Raw genomic sequence first — 22,258 nt, 5'->3', positions numbered from 1 at the left:
GACTGCTTGTCCAAGAACGTTAAGCCTTCCTGCGTGAGACATCCTCAGTTTGTCTTGCATACCCCTTCTGAGATTGGTTTTGAGCAAATACAAATGTGGGTGCAAGGGATGACCTAGGAATGGCATAGCAGGTGAGTTATTGAGTGGCGAGTGTGCTGCAATGAGATATGCAAGGAGGAAATTGGAGAGCTTCTGATTCAATGGCAGTGTAGTGTGCTCTGCTGATGTTGCTCGCAGTGCATCTTTTAGTCTCTGGACATACCTTTCCACCGTCATTTGTAGCTGGGTTGTACAGTGCAAATGTAATATGTCTTATTCCATTCATTTTCTGGAATGATTGAAATTGTTCCACAACAAATTATGGCCCATTGTCACTGACAATTACTTCTAAAACACCAGTCCTTGCAAAGGGGCTTCTCAACACATCAACAGTGTGCGAGGCTGTAGAGGAGGTTATTGGAAATGCTTATGGCCACTTTGTAGCTGTATCCATTACTAACAAGAAATTTGTGCCCATGAATAGTCCAGCAAAATCAACATGAATCTTCTACCAGGGCAATGCAGGTCATTCCCAGGGATGGAGAGGTGCTGCTCTTGGCATCTTCTGGATGTCTTGGCATCCCGAACAGTGCTTGACAAACTGCTCCATCTATCCCAGGGCATCAGATAAAACTTCCATTTTGACCACACCTAGATGACTGCATGTAGCTCCTCCAACACTTTAGCTCTAAGCTTGGATGGTACAACAATTCTCAATCCTCACGTGAGGTAACATCTGTCAAGGACAAGTTCATCCTGGCACTGGTAAAAATAGTGAAACTGGAATTTATGCTGCACATTCCAACCATTTTGGGTGACCGTGCAGACCTGAGACTTGTCTAGTTTCTCTTTGTATCATCTCTGTTGCAATAGGGAAACTTTCAATTTGCCAAGAGGAGTGTCCACTTTTGTTAATTTTTTAGGTATTTCATTTCCATTTCCACGATTAATCATTCTCTTGAATTGCATCTTGTAATTCTGTCCTGCAAGAAGCAGAGTTTACCTCTGTATTCGTCCTGCTGCTGTTAGAGGAGCACCCTTCTGTGAATTGAAAATGACACTAGTGGTTAATTATCAGTAATGAGGGTAACTTCTCTCCCACACAAGTACTAGTTGAAATGTTTTACTCTCCAAACCAGACTCGAGGCCTCTCTGTCAATCTGTGCAGAACTTAGTGCAAAGTCTATGGGGCATTCGCTTCCATCACTCATAACATGTGACATGACTACACCTACACCATAACGTGGGGTGTCACAGGCAAGCTTCACTAGATGCTGTGGATTACGTGTGAGTACAGTGCCTGATGTCACCACTTCCTTTGCATTTTGGAAAATTACCTCACATTGTTCTGTCCATTGCCATTTCATCCCAATCTGTAGTAATGGATTCAAGGTGTGGAGCACAGTATCTGGGTTTGGCTGGAACCCGTTATAGTAATTGGCAGATCCTAAAAAGGATTACAATTGCGATTCATCCTCTGGGCTTGCGTCATCCACCACTACTTGAATTTGCTCAACCCACTTGTGTAATTCTAGTTCATCAATCGTGTGACCACAGTAAGTGATGCTTAGTTTAAAGAATTCACACTTGACTGGGAAACGTGTATGCTTCATTTTTTACTTTAGTGAAGTGTGCAAATATGACCTGGTGGCATAAAGATGCATGACGATCATGTACTCTTACATATAACCTGTAATGAATTATGTAAACAATAAAGCATGTTTAATCAAACACAAATTTACAATATTACTCAAATATGAAATACTCAGCACTTAAAAATGGCAGTGGCACTAGTGAGGTTTGGGAAAATATCCTGTGCTGTAAATAACTCTGTACATATAAAAATGTTCTAACATGTCTATCACACTCTAAGCATCACACGTGTGGGTTTCTGTTACACTTTACAAAGCATTTGCAGTGTCATTGCTCATGAGGAGTCACAGTTGGTTCGCTTTACAAGAAGGGTATTCTGCCATCCGAGGCATTGTGCAGTGCCACAGTGACTGATTAATTCCATTTTTAAATGCTATACTTGGATTTCTACTGGTGCACTGGAGATGAAATTTCATAAATTCTGTTTCTTATTCTTCGAAAACCATAAATACATATATAAATGTATCCAAGCTAAAAACTTCATGCTGCAGTAATTTAGCAAGATGGTTTTCAAAGGTGGAAAGGGCTTCTCCACTGGAATGTGGGGGAGGTGGGGGGGGGAAGTAAACTAAAGCTGAGATTTGTCTTTCAAAACTATTTCAGAAAATACTAGAAATACTTAGTAGATCATGGTGAGACAAACAGGGTTAATAGTTCAGTTTGATAGCATGAATTTTGATGAAAAGTTATCAACTCAAAAGGTTAACTCTGTTTCTCTTCCTCACATGACCCCAGACCTATAGAGCATTTTATGCACTTTCTGATTTTATATGAGTTTCCAGCATCTGCACTATTTTCTTTTCATTTTGGAATTTTTTCTGGTGTTTATGCAAATTCAAACTACTGTTCTGCTGTATGAATTTGTTTGAGGCATTTTCACACTGGATCTTTGATACGAGTCCCACGTGCTGACACCATGTATGTCTATACACTGATGGAAGGTGGTGTGGTGACACTGCAATGTAGCTGCCTCAATGGTTGAAAGAATCATTACCTAACTGGTGAGGGGCAAAGCTACAGGTAAGAAATTAATTCTATTCCAGTGAAGAAACTGTATGGCTCATTGGAAAGACCTAAGGAAATTCCAGTAAGCAGAGCCAGTCACTATGAGGAGTTATTCACTTCAGACTAAAACTGAAAGGGAACGTTTGGTTTAAAGTATTCCAAATTGACTAATAAGCTACATATTAATTCTTCATTTATTCTTCAAGACCTGGGCATCACGAGCAAGGCCAGCATTTATTTTCTGTCACTAACACCCCATGATATCTGAAGATGAGCACTCTCGGGAGAAAGCATTCTCACTGTGCTGTTGAGTGACGAATTGCCTGCCCTACTTTACTAAATCAGAAAAAAATATGTGACGAGGAGGGCTGACCTGCAGGTGTGAAAGTTCAAGAGGTGAAATGTCACAAGGTTGAAAATATAGACAACAATAGGCTGCTGAAGTGTAGAAAGATGTGTTGCTTTTGTCTTAAAGCTAGAGATTCCAATCTTGACAGGCCATTGTTGATATTGGGAAAATGGAGAGCTCCTGCTCCCATTGTTTTCAATGATCTTTGACAGAAGAATATTACTCAAAACATTGGATGCTAGCTTTGGAGCAAGAATGTGTATTAATATTACATTTGACATGAAAACAGACTCATATTTTCAGTATAGTTTGGTAAAGGGTCACAAGCACAAAATATTAACTGTTTCTCTTTACACAGATGCTGTCAGCTATTTCCAGCATTTTCTGTTTTTATTTCTCCTCTCCTGTTGCTTGTAGTGTGAATTACCTCTCAGTAGGCCACACACTATTTCTAATATTTTCCTAACAGTGTTGAAGACAGTCCTTCCAGGTAAGGCAAGACTCCACCTACAGATCTGCTGGGGTCACCTATTGTGTCCAGTACTCCCGATGTGACCTCCTGTACCTTACTGAGACCCATCATAAATTGGGGGAACAGCTTCATCAAGCACCTGCTCTCCATTCACCAAAACCAGAGTTTCCCAGTGGGTAAATATTTTAATTCACAATCCCATTGTAACATGTTAGTCCATGGCCCCGCTTGTGCCAAGAAGAGGCCATCTCCCAGGGTGGAGGAGAAACACTTTATATCTCATCTCGGTGGCCTCGATTTCATCTTCCAGTAAGAAAAAAATCCCTCCCCCTCCCCTCCTCTTCTATTTCCCACTCTGACCTCTTATTTCTGATCTGCCTGTCAACTCCCTCTGGGCCCCCTCTTCCTTCCCTTTCTTCTATGGGCTACTCTCCTCGCCTATTAGATTCCTTGTTCTCCAGCTCTTTACCTTTCAAGCTGTCCTCCTTCCTATGCACTCACCTATTTATTCTGGCCTCCTCCCACTTCTTTTTCAGTCCTGAAGAAGGGTCTCAGCCTGAAACATTGACTGTTTATTCCTTTCCATAGATGCTGCCTAACCTGCTGAGTTCCTCCAGCATTTTGTGCGTGTTTCATTGGATTTCCAGCATCTGCAGACTTACAATGTTGATGAAGGTTTGTTAGACCTTTTTATTCTATGACATCTCTCAGGGTCCATCCATCAATCCTATCCTCACTTATTTCCTCAAACATTTTCTCTCCAAAATGTTCAGCTCCCTTCTGATCTTCCGACCACCCATCCACCAGTTGGTCTTTGGTCGTGGGAGGAAACAGGAATCCCTGGGGAACACAATTATCATTGTGAATCGGTGCTGTAATGCCTTGGAGGTCAATATATCTTTCTCAATTATAGTGAACACCATGCTGTCTTGACCCAAAGTATTATGAACTTTACAAGCATGGAAGTAGACAAAAGTGCATTTGAGAGTCAGAGCAGTTGCTGAGTTCACAGATTCCTGCTCATTCTATTCCAGCAATGTTCCTGTGATACATCAGCTTTCTGCGTTGGTGTACCATTATCACATGGCATGGAAGATGGAGGACAGCAACCAATAAATTTTGTGTTGTGATCTCCTTCAAGAGAAAAGCAATAATGTTCACAATTAGATTAAGAAAATTCACTAGTATGCATACATTTCATTGTACTTGTGTGACCAAACGTAGCCATCCTGCAGACAGAAGCATTAACCCTATCTGTATATGATAATAGTCTGGAATGCAAGAGAAGATGTAGAACCAGAAGGTGGCTGCACTGAAGTCCTCTTGTCACAGTCCATGTGGAAAGTCAACACTGAGTGAAGTTGCATTCCAATCACACAACAGTTTTCGGACACCTGATGACCCTACCTGACTGAACACAGCTGACACATCCAAATGTGAGGATGATACTTTCTCACTATATTATTATTACACAGCATACGAGAGCAAAATCAAGTATATCAGAATGTATATCTGTCACACATTGTTTCCATGTACAAGCTCTTTAATAGATTTCTCAGTTAAATCCACTAAAGTTTGGAGTAGCAAAACTAAAAGTGTTGCATGTCTGAGCCAAGCAAAACAAAAGGAATAACATGATGCTAGAGTTCCTGAACAGTATATTTAAGGTGATAAATATTTGCCAGAACAAGAATTTTCCTTTTCTTTGAGTGAAACATATTGTGAAGGGGAATCCTCAAGAAAATATTACTATGGATGGTACTATCAATGGGCGTTATTCCAGCACAAACTTTTTTGTGCCAATAGCGGCAAATGCAAAGAGATTGGACTTGTAAATGCCAGTATGTTGGTTTTATAGTTCTGGTGTTATTTAAAGTTTGTTTAGATAGATATGAAGGGTAGCTTGTGGATGTTACTTTGCAGGAACGTGTTGTTGTAATTGGATTAAGTGGTCTCTGGAGGTAGAATAGTGTATTCCATATGGGGAATACTGAATGTACTTTTTAAACTCACTTTGTGAATACATTAAGCACTGTCATTTTGATAGTGATTACAAAAAAAAGCTTTCTCAGATTCACTACTATTATTTTAACTTCCTTCACCATGGAAGTTTACTCTGAACTAACATCAACATGGACCTAAATAAAGGCTAGGTAAAAAAAACCAGCTACAGCGTATTCAAATCAGAGTTTTTCAACACTGAATAGAAGAAGGGCAAATTTGTCTATTCCATTTTCCTTTTGATCTGGATATTGCTTGAGCACAAGAACATAAGAACTCAGTCCCATTGCATTTACCCCAGCATTTCTTAATATCATGGCTGATCTTTCACCTCTCTGCCACTTTCCTGCAGTAGTCCTATTTTGTAAACTATGAAGTCTTACAGCATTTTATGCAAAATAGTTTAGCTGTTTTAAGCGCCGAGCCAGATAAAAAAAAATATATTAAGGCATCGAGGTCAAGTGTAGAGGATGGACTGGTGTTCAGCTCACTTCTTCATATCAGCCGAGATCTCCCATGTGAGCGCGTCCTATCTGCCTGGTTTGGACCAGACTCCCTCTCATCTCACTGCTACCATCGGGCGGGAGATGCAGGAGTCTGGAGTCCACGTTGCTAGGTTTGGGAGAAGCTGTTACCCTGCAGGTGTCAGGGTCCTGGACTGGTTTCACAGACTCCACAGCTGTGGCCTGCAGCCATCGTGCTCTTGGACCAGCTTCGCATGCCTCAGTACTGAACTGGCTCCATAGCTGAGGACTCACTGTTGGGGACTATGAGATTCATGTTCTCTGTGTTATTTGTTCGCTTCTTGTTACTTGCACTATTTATTCTTTTTCTCACACATTAGACGCTTGTCTCTCTTCCTTGTGTGGGCTTTACATGGATTATATTGTGTCTCTTTGTCTTGTGGCTGCCAGCAAGAAGATGAATCTCAAGGATGTATGTAGTATACATACTCTGATAATAAATATATTTTAAACTCTGAACTTTAATTGCAGTCACTTTGTCACACTGCCCTTCTTAAATAATCCACTGTGCACTTTGTGATATGGTCAGGATTAAATGCTACTGTTTGTTTGTACAGCGTGTATCTATAATTGATGGCTATTAGATAAATTAGAAGCTTTAATATAAACAATGATAGGAAATCAAACAATGAAAAAGTTGGGCTGAATCTTGTTAAGTGCTAGCAGTTCCAGACAGATCTGTTGGGTTCTACCCAATAAGTCTCGAACTTCTGCACACAAGTGAGTTGAAATTGCTAATTTCAAAATTCAGTTGGTGTATCTGTCTGCACACCCAAAAATGGAGGCCAGTACTGAAGCCAAAATTTGCTGAGATTCCCTGCACAAATGCTAGGGAAATTACTTACGAATCAAGGATCCACAAGCCCACTCATTTCAATGGAGGTTTTGCAGTTGTGAAAGAAGATAAAATAAGTTAACTTATTTGTATTTGCAGAAATATACTTAAAATAGTAACTTCAGGTGATTTAATTATTTAAAAATACTTGATACATTTGGAAACATAATTTCTAAAAGAGTTTTGAATGAAATCCTCCAGAAATTGACCCTGTTGATGCAGGCAGAGCCTGACTGGAAGCCCAACAGTAGGCAAAACAGAACTGAGAGAGAGAAAAAACATTTTATGGGAAGGTCTCAGATTGTCAGGGTGTGACTACTGACATTCCACAGGGATTAGTGTTGGGGCCTTGACATTAATTATATTTATGAGTGATATTGATGGTGGGATAGAAAGCCACTTACCTAAGTTTGCTAATCACACCAGATAGATGTTTTTTTTTGTGAGAATGTAAGTAGAACTATAAGCTATTAAAATCTCTTTGAAATGTAAAGCAAATGGTCAAAACTGTGACAAATGGTTTTTATTCTGGACAGATGTGAGGTTTCCCTGCTTTGAAGATAAAATAGTTAATGCCTTCAAAATGGTGAAATGCTAGAAGTCATGAAACTCCACTGAAATGAACCATAGAATATCATAGGGGGGAGTTATCTGAGAAATGAAGACTGAAGAATGTAATGTGTTTACAAGGCTCAAATGGTTAGGGACCTGCTGCAGCTATGCATAGTTTCAGTTAGACTGTAGGTGTTCAATATGAATGAAGTCTTTCTAATTCATGTGTGTTGTGCCTTTTAATTTTCTTCAAAATGGGGCTCACACTGCTGGACTGCTGAAGTTTGCCATGATCTTGAATTACATCCGGGCATACCTTAATGCTACAATTTTAGCAACCAGCAACCATTGTATCTGCACTAATTAGCTCAATGTCAAAATGCTGCCACAGTTATAACAAATCCTCTTTAGGAAATATTTCTTTTTATCCACCCAAGATGCTGTTTACCTTGATCCCAAATTGTGCAGATTTTGATTTTCTGCTGCTTTTTCCATTGCCAGGGCAACATCAAACACCCACATAAAATTCAAAGGCAACACGAGTGAATCTGCAGATGCTGGAAATAATTAACAAACACAGGCAGAACTCAGCAGGCACTTCTTCCATTTGCTACACCTGCCCCCACACTTCTTCCCTCACCACCATCCTAGGCCGCAGATAGTCTTTTCAGGTGAGGCACCACTTCACCTGCGAGTCAACTGGGGTGATATACTGTATCCGGTGCTCCCGATGTGGCCATTTATACATTGGGGAGACCCACCGCAGTCTGGGAGACCGTTTCGCTGAACACCGGCGCTCAGTCCTCCAGCAGTGGCAGGATCTCCCTGTGGCCAAACACTTCAATTCCACAGACCACTCCCACTCCGACATGTCTGTTCATGGCCTCCTCTACCGTCAAGATGAGGCCACATGCAGGCTGATAGAGCAATACCTTATCTTCCGCCTAGGTAACCTCCTAGCTGCCGGCATGAACATTCAACTCACAGACCTCCATTGATAACCTTGCCCCCCCCCTTATCACATCCCTATCTATAATTTTAGTCTGGTTCTCTTTCTCTCTTTTTCTCCCCTCATTATAACCTACCTTTCTTTCTCTTTTATTTTCTATAATTCTCCAACTTCCCCCAGCCCATTTCCCTTCAGCCTATCACTTCCCAGCTCTCTACTTCATCCTTCCCTCCACTTCTTATCTCCCCTCGACCATCCCATATTACTTCACTCCTGATGAAGGGTTTCGGCCCGAAACATCATCACTACCTCCTCCCATAGATGCTGTCTGGCCTGCTGAGTTCTGCCAGCATTTTGTGTTTTTATGAACATGAAATTGTTTCTTCTCTTAGAATGTCTTTTGTTTGAGGATACAGCAGATTCTACAAAGTATGTGATTTCACAGCCCCTCTTCCAAGCTTGCTCATTCCTGAAAATTTCAGTGAATTGCCTTGAATTTGCAATAAAATCTCAAGTTGTATTGTTGAACGATAGTGTGGAGGAAGGCGGAGGCATTTGTATTATTCAGCTAGTTTAAACATGATGCAGCTCTGTTTGGTGGAAGCTACCCAGCTTTTTAACAGCTCATGCATCCTAGCAGCTGTAGATGAGAGCAACATGGACCTCTTTTTCACGTCTGAAACATCATTTACGGCAACAGTATTCCATCTTTTCTATTTAGGCAACATGTAATTCAACTGAATTTTAGAAATAATCTAAAGTGTCAATGTATTCTTCTTAACAACAATGCAATGACAAAAGCTCTGCTGTTCCGGAGAATGAAACTGAAATCTCAGGAAAGGTAACTAATTGTTACTCTTGAAAATATCCTGGTGAAACATATGAAACACATGGGGCTTTGTTTTAGAAGTTATTTTTATTTTATGTCTTTTATTCTACAGTTTTGAATCACAGTACTCAGAGCCCTATATCTGTAACATATTACAATGTATCAAAGAATGTATCCAAGTAACATGAAGAAAATTTCCTTGATGTTGCATTGAGATTCTGCTCTCCACAGTTAAAATAACAGAATTCAATTCAGAGGAGATTGTAATCAAACTCTGCAGGCCCCAAAACCTTAAACACTTTGGTTCTCATGGGATGAGGTTCATACTGATTAAGTCACTGAGCTTGTGGCCAAAGGCCTGAGCCAATTATCCAGAGAATGAGCTTTAATTCCATCAAAGGAAATGGGGAAATTAAAGTAAAATTGATGAATAAATCTGGAATAAAACAGTAATAAAGTAATAATGACCATGTACATGCCACATTCTTGTAAAGCCCCACCTACACCACCAACATTCTTGCAGGAATGAAATCTGTCAGTCTAGCTTAGCTTATGTGTGACCCTTGACTCGTAGCAGTTTGGCCATCCCTTCATTTCCCTCTGAAGAGCTCCAATAAAATTATTAAATTAAGAGTCAGTTGATGCAGGCAAGCCAGTGATGCTCATATCCTGTGCAAGAATGAACTATCTAGATACAATAAAAATAGTTAAGTGCAAGAAAAAGCATTGCCTCCTTTCCAGAATATGAAATGCTAAATACATAGAGTAAAAATAGGCCTTTTGGCCCATCTAGTCCATGTCTACCTAGTCTTCTGCCTAGACTCATCTAACTGCACCCAGACTATAGCTCCCATATGTCTCTCTATCTAAACTTCTCTTGAATATTACAATTGAACCTGTACCTTCCACTTCCACTGGCAACTCATTCCTAACTCACACCACCCTCTGAATAATGAAGCTCCCCCTCAGATTCCCTTTAAATATTTCACCTTCTGTCCTAAACATATGGCCTCTAGTTCCAGTCTCACCAAACTTGATAATGAATTAAAAAATAAAATTCTTAAAGCATAACAAGATTTGAATTAATTCCTGTCAAATTTTGAATGTAAATCAATATATATTCTTCTTCATGCATACTGCAATCAAAATATACAGTAGAACAGATCTCAAAATAGACAAGTTGAGCAAAAATCGTGGAATCAGTTAAAAAACTGAAAGAGACATAAGGTTGTATGGCATGAATGTACTCAGGTGAAGCAAATGATCTTCCACATCTGAAAGTATCATGTGTTCAATAGAGGCAAGTTTTACCCTGTTGACTTATCAAAGGGCTAAACTTATAAAAGCAGCCTCCCTAATCTTGCTGTTTGAATTTCCACCGAGGATGAAGTCCAAACAGACAAGACAAAATGTTTGAAATACTAATCACATGCTGTCACTTAAATAATACCAAAGACCAAAAATAACTAATAATGAATATATTTCCCAGCACAAAGTAACTTTGTAATAGCAGCAAACTTTAATCTTTTGAGCATGATGGACAAGCAGCCACCTGAGCTGAAATGGATACATTTTAAAATATCAAATATGAAGCCAAACTTCAGATTCTGACCTTTCAAAATAGTAGAAAAAACATAATGGTAGCTTTCATGCAAACAAAGCTATGTTTAAAAAACCTTTCCACCACAAATAAAGAGGCAGAAAACTATAGGTAAAAGTTGATTTTAACCATCAAGTAATAACATGATAAAACAACATTTAATTAAAGATTAAATAAAATCTGATAATTAGAAATTGAAATGACAGGAACACACTAACTTTGTCATACATTTATGAAATGCATGTTTCATTTATGAGTTAACATTCATTAATAAAGTTAACATTTTACTCAATTTATTACTATGATAGTGTTCACTTTAACATCTCATTGAATCAACAAAGAAATGATTCCTTTTAGCTGAAGGATTATTGTTTCAGTATATTAGTGTAAAAAGCACTTGTGTCACATTTGTATTTAAATAAAGAACATGACAATAATGGGCAGGTAAATGAAAAGCTTGGTTGTACCTTTGTGTACCTGAAATAAAATGCTTAGTCATTACTACACAGTAGCAGCTCTGTAGTCTCTTGGGATGGGCAATAAAACACAAACTAGTTATGAGAAATGACCTGGAAAATTCCTCTCTGACTCCTTTAAGAAATCAAAACATATCCAGGACAACACAGTGACCAGCCTTATACCACCCTGCTTTTGTGGAAAATATTTCTACCCCATTCAAGAACTAGTCCAGCTCACCTACCAAGAGTTTGTAGAACCAGTTCTCATTCAGAAACTGGCAGCTTGTTTATTTAATCTTATTAGCAAAAAATAGTTTAAACTGTGAGATGTTATTTTCTGAACTTTTCTTGTACCATGCAAGGAGATTAAGAGTTGTGGTAGAAATTTGCCTGAGGCAAAAAACAGTTACTAGTGAATGGCAGTTTATTTTACATTCTGCCCTTTTTGTGGAGTGTAATTTTCTTGTTTATTTTGACAAATGGTAAAATTCAGATAATGTTCACTATGTGTAAATGGAGAAGCACCAAACAGTTAACTGGAGGTGTGTGCATCCCATTTCAAAACCTGTAGGTGCAAATAATCTGAAATAAAAATAAAATGTGAAAATGCTGGGTATACTACCATCTTTTAATTTGCACCGGGAATGGTGTGAGGATACACAAACATCCTCCTTGTTCTTCATTTCTGCCCTTCCCCTCTGCAACTTTATACACATTTGTTTTTTTTTACTGTCCCTGATCTGATAAAGTCACTTAACTTGAAATGTTATTTCTCTCTGACTCTCTATAGATGGTCATTTTCTTCCCAAGGAACGCAGTTAGTTCTTAATCTATGGCAACAGTTTTCCATTGATCCCACCAAATTCTGCCTTGTACTGCAATGAATTGTAAGATGCATTTTCAGGGTGTTCCACAACTGTCTACCAGGACAGTCTCATATTTTAGTATCTCCAAAGAAAAATGGAGAAAATTAGCAAGTAATTGCCTTCCTTTCCTGAACCCATATGAAGAGTCTCTGTTCTTTCTTCAACTAATTAGATATTGATAAAGACAATTCCTGATATCTTGTATTGTTTACCAAAAATTGATGTTAAAGTGTGGTGTATAACTGACAGGACCTGCTTTGGAAGACTTTATGAAAATGCAATAATGATTTATATTGTACCATTTTCTCAAGTTGTCCAAAAATATACAGCAACAAAACAATCAAATACTACATCACACAATGAATTATTAGATAGAGCACAATAAGATTTCAGAACTTAGTGTTCTAACAAAATAGTGGCCATGGATGGCAACTTTACAATTATACATAATATTGACTATATACTCAGCTGCACACCTACTTCTTTCATGCATGTGTTTCCTGAGACAGATTAAACTATTGGCATATTGAATTTTGTTTCTTTGTACAATGGTCAATAAGTACCTGACAAAGATTATAAAAAGGATTTGTTTTTCTCACCTTGAATTCAGATTTTTCTCTACTCTCACAATAGCCTTCTCCATCCCGAACTGCACTATTAAAAAAAATACTGTGCTGTTTTGCCTGAAAATGTGTAACCACACCCTGAAATTTTGGTATTTCTTAGAAGGAAAGATGCTGACCACTTTGTTTTCATGATTTTGCACCAGTAACTTCTTCTGCCATTGTGATGGATATTCACTTTCCAAGGCCGGAGAGGCTTATTACTAACCTCAGTTTTCCAGCACAGCAGCATGACCTTTCCAAAGGGTCCAAATTGTTTGTGACAAACTTAAAGTTCTAACCAATATTCTTTGTTTAGCTTCTTGTTGTAAACAAGAACCAGTCTTTAGTTCTTAATGCAAATTACCAGCAATAATCAGTCTGATGTTAAAAAGACAGCTTTGCAAGTAAATGCACTGGCCAGAGTCAGCACTCACAGTATACATTTTTGGTGTCTGAGATCTCTATCCTCAGAAGCTTTTAGACCATCTGTGTGAATTACTTTGTCCCAGCAAAAATATCTGAAAAACATCACATGCAAATAATGTCAATTAGTAGCAAAATTGTAGAATTGCTAAAAGGCATTGGGGATTGTTAGGAGTAACAATGAGAATGGCAGAAAAATGGGGTGACAGAAAGACCTAGAATTCATCCCGCAGCTTTCAGTTTCTGCGTGAATGACTCATTCATCTGCAACTTGTTGGTATAATCTTTTAGTTGCAAGAATTGTACATGCATTTGGAAATCCTTTGTAGTTTATAAATCAAAGGTTTCAAAGGTACATTTAATGTCAGAGAAGTGTATACAATGTACATCCTGAAATGCTTTTTCTTCACAGCCATTCAAAAAAACAGCAGAGTGCCCCAAAGAATAACTGACAGTTAAATGTTAGAGCCCCAAAGTCCCCCCAGCTCCCCTCCTTCCCTCTCCCTACTGGCAAAAAAAGCATTGGCACCTGCCACTGAGCACTCAAGCGTGAGCAAAGCAGCAGCAAAGACACAGACTTGCAGTTACCCCGAAGACTTTGCATTTCTTCTGGTAATTGACATACTACAGGCTCTCTCTCTCCCTAATAATCTCTCCGTTTTCACAGTGAGCGCAGAGACGTAGCAAACAACTTGCTGGTTTACGATGTTAAAAGTCCCTTATGTCACTTATTTTTAAGAGCTCCGTGCCCAAAGATCTGGGCACACAGCCGTAGATATTCCAGCGGCTCCAATGACACACAGGTCTTCTGCCATGACACCAACCTTCGATCTGCCTGCCTCCGGAGCCCTGAGATCCTAGACCTCCAAAGCTGAGCCGGACTGTTAGGACGAGCCCTCGGCGTGCCAAACAACAGTGGTCGGTTATGAAACCCCGAGAATGGGTCCCATTCCCACAAAGAACTGTAGTCAGTGTGTAACTCCAGGTGAGGGTCTTTAAAAGAACCCTGAAAGGGAAAAATAAAGACATTAAAAATGGAAATAGAACTGTTTCCGAAGATGCAAGCAAAGGAGTTGCCGTTTGGTGCCATCATCACTCTGCTCCACCTCACTTCTTCTAAATCTTTTGTAATTTGGAAATATTTGGTAAATTAGAAATGCTCTGTGTTGTAAATGTGTGTTTAGTGCTATTTGTCTAAATTTAAGCATGTATCATGAAAAAATAAACTGCGTTTAAACTACTTTTTAGCTGAAAGTGTCTCCTTGGTAGGGAGGGGGATCCTACCAGTCAAACAGTGGGCATTCGGAGCGAGACCTCATGGTAGGGACTAATCAGGGAAGTAATGTACGCTTTGAAAAGCAGTTGGATACAGTATAACTTCCCTAACATTGTGGGTACTCATTACCTCCTATTTCGGACAGGGTTTAAAATCTGCTTTTGGGTTTAGGGCTTTACAGACAGTAAACCCAATACCACCACATCACCCACATGCAGAATTAGTGTCCCAGCGTCCTATGCAACGGTAGCATAGCAGTTAACAGAGCACTTCACAGTGACAGTGATCGGAGATTGGGATTCAATTCTGGCCATTGTCTGTAAGGAGTTTGCATTGTACGTTAGTTGTGAGCATACTATGTTGGTGCCAGAAGCACTTCCACACTTGTGAGGTGCCCCCAGCACAACCTCGGACTATGTTAGCCATTGACGCAAACAACACATTTCACAATGCTTCAATGTACATATGACAAATAAAGCTAATCTTTAATCTAGCACAAGAACCACCTAACCTAAAAACAAGTACACTTAATGATGATGATGGTGAATTAGTTGGCTGTTAAGCAGTCAAACCAATTTTACTATCTATGGGAAATAAATTTTGTGTAACAGGTGGTCAGCATGCTAACATCTAATTTACATGCTTAATAGAGTTATACTCCTTCTGCTCCTCATATTTTTGAAATCATTTTTAGCCTCAGCCTGTGGAAATAAGTATAGCTTGGTGGCTAATGACGTTACCCCATTGCCTTATGGAGCAGCAGGAATACATCAGTAACCTGGGTCGATAACCGTTGACTGTAAGAATTGTCGTCTATATTCACGCTTTGATGTATGCCATTCACTAATGAACAGATAAATGTGTAGAGGTGATATTCTCTGCATGCAACTTAACAAAAGCATCTATTCAAAAATAATTTTAAGTAAAAATGCTAACACTTAGGTCAAGTAGTATCTGTGAACAAAAAGCAGTTGACATTTTAACATTCTCTTTCCACAAGGTCTGCCTAACCTCAGTCTTTTCAAAATTTTTTCTATTATATGTGGTATTTTTATTTATTTCCAATAATGCTAAATAATTTATTCTGCATTGAGGGAAGTGAAAAGGACACATCTTGGGAATATCTTCTGACCTGTGATAAACCAAGCAGGTTGATCACTCCATTAGCTGGTAAAATATTTTGATCATTAATATATTGTATTGTATTGGTCTGATAGACGCATTGGTACAGCTGCATTTAAAAGTAAGACTCAAAGCTGTATCAGCTACTTGCCTGAAAACACAACAGCTTAATTTATGTATCCGTAAATAAACTGTGGAGCAATAGATATTAAATAATGAAGTCAAGGGTTTTTTTTTGTGTCAGAGGAACACAGCCAGCTTTGTTACATTCCATTACTGTGAAAAACTGAAGTGGATCAACCAACTGCAAACTCAACAAATTTGTCCATGAAACATAAATACTGGCCAAGAGAAACTGTTTATGCAAAGAGTCAGTGCATGCAAAAGCAAAAAGGAATCTTTTTTAATTTCCTACCAGTATCCACTGGGTGTAATTCATACTCTTTGTTCCCCTGGCTGCTGGTTATATTCCTGGAAAAGAAGAATGTAAACATGGCTCGCTGGCACTAACTGAAAGAAGGGAAAACAGTATTGCACAGTTGGTAGAAGGAATTGGGGTGTGAGGGACAGAGTGTTGATCAGTGAATGGTTGGCAGCAAAGGATAAAGAGGGGAGGAGGAGGAGGAATATATTTACAGCTTAATTTTGCATGGTATCTCATGCAAAAGCAGACTCCTTCTTGTCCGAAGTGAAAGTAGTCCTTAACAATTAAAAAAAACATTTGTGAACTGCAGATGCACACAACAATGGAATTTTCTTGCAATCTTTTAATTGGAGAGTCATTTCTGAATTTTGACATGTTTCTGTAATCTCTTATTGAAACGGATTTTCATAATATTTATAAGATCTTGATGAATATGTCCGAGTAAATATAAAGGCATATATTCAAAGAATGTATTCATTTTCCTATTATTTACGTAATGGAAGTTGGAAAAGTTGAGCTCTGAGAATAAGCACGGTTGATGAAGAGTGTGTGAAAATAAATAGGAACATGAAAAAAGAGGACGTAAGTGAGAAAGAATTGAAAGATATGAAGCATGTTGGAAATATAGCCAATATAGGGAGATAATGGAAAAGAGAAAAAGGGAGGAAAATAATTGTGTGGCATTATACATGAGACGTGCAAAAAGATATGAGAAATACTGAAAAGCAAAGCTATGTAAGCACGGAGACGTTGATTGTAGGATTTTGGGAATTATTGTCTAAAGTAATATAATTACAGTGAAACAATACTTTAGTTTACTGTCAATTAATACAATTGCAATATTTGGGAATTACAAAATCCTTGCAATCCCAAGTAATTATGAGAAAAGCTCCGTAATTAGTTGTTTGAAACTACATGAACCAGGTGACCTGTGAACTAATCCATTAATTGTATCACGTATGTTTTGCTGATTTATAAAACTCCTTTTCTCCCTCCTCTGTGTTGCCTCCAGTTTTTACAATTTTGGCTGCTACAATTTGTCTCTCTAGATTTGTTTCCACCTTTCTTCTTTTACCTCATAAATATTACAATCTGCTTTTTATCAGAAACTAGGCCTGCATGGTTGGTGGGAGATCAGGGCGAGGGATTGTCAACGTTGGGTGGAATGCCAAATGGACAAGTAGACAGCAAGAACTGAGTTTAGATCCAATTCCACAGGGCCCATCCGGAAAACTGGGTAATGAGAAATGCTAGTATTAATTTAGTGTGACAATCCAATCGATGGTCACCATATTTAAATCCAATATAAAGTGTGTCTGTGTTTAAAATGAGTAATGCATTGACAGACACCATATTAATCAATATTAGAGGATGGCTGGAAGTTGGAGAATAAAGAAAAAAAATACTCAAATCCTGTAATTTGAGGGTTTTTCTTTTGTTTAACTTTACTGTTGGCAAGCTCTACAGTGCACAGATCTTATCCAAACCACAAAATACCTCGCTGCACTAAAAGTGATGTTTTATATATACACATTCCGCTGTATGGTTTCCCCAGTTCAAAGAAACTGCTTAGCATTTCACAGAAACCCAGCCAAACCTCAAATTACCATTTTCAAGGTATTTTTGGTTGACTTTTCTTTCTCTTGTGTCATTTATTTACTTACTTCTCTTTAGTTCTGCAGCAAGTGTGAGTACGAAGGTGAATACTAGTTTCAAAAATCTCTTTGCACATCAAAACAGCAAATTGCACTCCTCGGCCAAATGAAACACATATCGGATGAATAGAAGGAATCCCTAGGGCCTGAAATAAGAAAATAAATCTTAGTGGGCAGGAAAAACATATCACAAATTTTTGGTGTGGAAATGTAAGAAGCCTTTCTACTGACAGCTGAGTACAGAGTCTCTACACTATCTCAGCCAAGAAAAATGATACACTGACCAGGGCAATAATGGAAATCGGTGTAGAATTAAAATCATAAGTACATTCAAAATCAAATTTTCCATTTGCATGCGTTCCATTCCCTGGTTTCCTGAATTTAATTTAGACTGCACAGGGCCTAAATTGGGTCACTGGCTTAAGACTCTTAGATTGTAATCCGGGTGAGGTTGTGTCATTTGATAACTGTTGTAGACCTAAAGGAGATTTAAGTCATGGTACCAGTGGTTGCAAAGCTAGAAATTGTTCAAGTGTGATTACTTCAAACTCATGCACCTAAGTATTGACTAGAGGGTGGGGGCAGAGATGATTAGGATTTTCACCTTTTTCCTTCACCCTTCTCACCAAACCTGCAATCTGAACAGTCGTTCTCTCAACTAGGACTAGATGACCAACTGGTACCCAACCATCAATTTTCCAGTAACTGAGACTTCAAACTATCTTTTAGAAACGGTTGTGTTTGTGATATTTTCATTGTGATCTGTTGCAGTGAAATATAGGTCTAGCTACTAAAAAACTGGAAAGAATGCTTTGCATGTTTTGACGTTTGATCAGCTTATTTCCTGGAATGTTATATGATGACCTGTCAGGAATGAAAATGAAACAATTTCACCACTTCAACAAGTTAGAAATTATGAATAATTTGAAGATATTGACAATTATCTTGAAGGGAATAATAAAAATGAAGATTTGGAGGATGCAATTATCGAAAGCATTATATGAAGACAGTCCATCATCTACACAAGGTGTCTGTACTGTTTTTGTTCATTTACAGTCAATCAAAAGCATATGATAGTGTACATTGGATGAACTCCTCCATCTCTGGAATGAACATATCTTTATTTATTTATTTATTCATATTTTATTTGGTGCTACAGTGTGGATTAGGCCAGTCTGACCCAACAATCCCTGACAAAACCAATTAACCCTAACCTAATCATGGGACAATGATCAATTAACCTATCCAGTACATCACTGGACAATAGAGGAAACTGGAGCACCCGGAGGAAACTTACACGTTCCACGGGGAGGATGTACAGACTCTTTACAGATGATGCTGGGATTGAACTCTGAACTCTGGAATTCCGTTGAGCTAACCATTATGCTACACTGGCACTCAACCTTTTACTAACCACATTTTCTGCCATAAACTAAGATACTCTGTAGGTCCTTTAACGCTCTTAAATATATACATTTTGGTAATATAATTTTGCCATGAACTCTTCACTTTTGGTGAGTCATGAAATACTCTCAGTCTTTTGAAATTTCTCTCTCTTGATACAGTTTTCTCTCTGATCTCAGTTGGACCTTTCTGATTTTGTGTGGGTCTGTACTGTATGTGTTCGTATAATAGAGTATACATGAGATGAATTGTTTCTTGAAAATACTTGTACAATGCACCCTTTCTCCACCCATCCCACCACACTGACTAGTTGCGACAACTGCAATGCAGTCCCAGCACTTCTGCTGCTGCAGAATGGTAGGGGAAGTGTTGAGGGAAGGCATGAAAGGCCTACTCTGCTGTCCATTGAGCCTTGAATCACATGCCTGGTAAAAGTCACTATTTTTACAGCGCTGTTTAGTTTACTATTGCTGGTCTTACATTTTCTTCATTATTTTCCTTCTATTTTCTGCTCACTGCTTACTTTCATTCCAGCCTTACTCTGTAATTTTTTACACAAGCGTTTTGTTTTGGATAATTGAAAATCAATTTCATACGAGAAGTCTCATACCTACATTCCATTGTGTCCTCAGAAACGAAGTCCACATATTGAGGCCAGAAAAGTTCACAATGGATAAAGGCGTTTCAGCATCACCATTTGCCCATGATTTTTATTCAATTTTTTGATCAGGCTGACAGTGAGGACAAGAACTAAAATGGACTATGAATGCAAGTTGGAGGCTGCCCTTGGTTCTCTGGAGTATTAAACAAAGGACAATACATCAGATAATTTGCAGTAAAACTCCAATAAACAGGTATCCAATTGTTCAAAAATCCTAATGATTTGACATCTGTATCACTTGTTACTTTCAGGAGCTAAATGAATCTATTCAAGACCTTACCGCGATGTCCTTGTCCAAAATCAGTTGCTGAGTGTCCATTGTTATATTTATTTCTTCAAGCCATCCAATTCATAACTGATTGTAATGCAAAGCATACACATATTTAATGTCCTTGTTGTTAATCCTTTCTGTACCAATAAATGGTGAATTATTGGGAAATTACAAACTCTAGGAGATATTGGGCAGCAAGCTTGCGGTTTCTTTAGCATTTTGTCTGTTTTTTAAGAGGCTAAATTGGTAGCTTGACATTCGACTCAGCACCGATGCAAAGCATGCAAAAAGCCGGCCAGATTTGAAGGTGACACCACTCATCTTGAAATCTGGAAGTCTAACATTGATGCCACTACAGCACTGACCAGCAATTTACTATCCTTACAAGTGCTATATTACTGTGAAACATGTAGAAGACAAAAATAAACTTTATTGTGATATTAATAGCAGTAAAATCCAATAAATCCGAAGGCTGCTGGATTCATGAAGTTTCACTGAACGCAGCCACAAATAACCAGCAAATCTCAGGGATTTTTTCAAAGAAGGTTTCACATAGATCAATCACTAACATCATAATCATATTGTAAAACACAAGGGTCTTGAGGAAATTTAGACAATAGAATTTGTTGTACTTTGACAGTTCTCTACACCTTGAACTCTGCAGCTGATGTATTTGGAGGTACTTAACCGAAGTTAGATTGCGCTGGTGATCACTTCCAGGTGAAGCGAGTGGCCGTTGTTGGAGCAGCTATTTTTGGAGTGGAGAATGTTGGAGTGGTCAAGCTTTAGTTCAACAGGCTTAGGTGAGAACAGGTGCAGGTTAGAACTTAACCATAACAAGTTAGAGGAATAACAAATACAGGCGGGATGGCAGTTAAGGCAATTGAATACTCTTCTTGTGAGATGTGGGGCTTTAGGGTATCTAACAGTCTCGCTGACGACTACATCTGCAGGAAGTGCACTCATCTTCAGCTCCTGATTGACAAGGTTAACATCAGTGTCAAAAAAAGCCAAACTAAATCCAGAGACTCAACGTTGTAAAACAATTAGACCTGAAAACTTCCAAGGGAGGGTGAATGCTTTTTATAGGGACTGTAAAAGCAATGATGCAATGCTAAGTATCTATAAGGCATTGGTCAGACTGCACTTGGAGTATTATAAGCTGTTTTGGGCCTTCTATCTAAGAAAAGATGTGTTGTCTTTGGAGAAGTTCGGAGGAGGTTCTGGAAATGAAAGCCTTAATGTATGAGGAGGATCTGATGGCTCTGGAAATATACATGCTGGAATTTTAAAAAATGAGGGTGGATCTCATTGAAACCTATTGAATATTGAAAGGTCTAGATAGAGTGGTTGTTGGGAAGTTGTTTCCTATAGTGGGTCAGTCTAGGACCCGACGGCACAGCCTCAGAATAGAAGGACATCATTTTGGAACAGAGATGAAGTGGAATTTCTTTAGCCAAAGGGTGGTGAATCTGTGGAATTCATTGCCATGGACAGCTTTGGAGCCCAAGTCATTATGTATACTTAAAGCAGAGACTGATAGGTTCTTGATTAGTCAGGACATCAAAGGATATGGGGAGAAGGCAGATTAATGGGGCTGAGAGGGATATTAAACCAGCCATGATGGAACAGTGGCAGGCTTGATATGCCAAATGGCATAATTCTGCTCCTGTTTATCATCTTATGAAATTAGACCAGACATTTCTTCACATATGAGGAAATTTGCAGACGCTGGAAATTCAAACTACACACACAATATGCTGGTGGAAGACAGCAGGCCAGGCAGCATTTATAAGGAGAAGCACTGTCGACGTTTCGGGCCGAGACGTAGGGCCTGCTGATTTCTTCACATAATTTATTTTCAGCATTCCTTACAATATGGCAGTGACCAATAGACACCTAATTACAACATTTGCCATTTCCTGCATGCTTCCTCACTTACTGATGTGTATTGGAACATTACAGTCAAAACCATAACCTTGCTTTAACAATTACAATAGATTGTGAAAGTTATTGCACTACTCTGTTGTAATTATATCTATTTGAAGGAAGTCTGAAAATACTTGGGGAATAGTGATAACTGGAAAGCTTGTCAACTGACTGCTGGAGTCTCAGTGTTCTTAGAGTATACTCAGAGTACTTTCTACAGCAGTTAGTCGCCAATGTCTTTAACTGGCAACAGTGTTGGCTGCACTCTATTACTGGACGTGTCATCAAGGCATTGACTGGTACAGAAGGCAAATGTGTCGTTACCAATGCGGAGCCTATACTCCTCCCTTAGCTTC

Source organism: Hypanus sabinus, chromosome 12 (genome assembly GCF_030144855.1).
Source record: "Hypanus sabinus isolate sHypSab1 chromosome 12, sHypSab1.hap1, whole genome shotgun sequence".
NCBI lineage: Eukaryota > Metazoa > Chordata > Chondrichthyes > Myliobatiformes > Dasyatidae > Hypanus > Hypanus sabinus.
The sequence above is the reverse complement of the archived record's forward strand: the minus strand, read 5'-3'. Positions refer to the sequence as shown.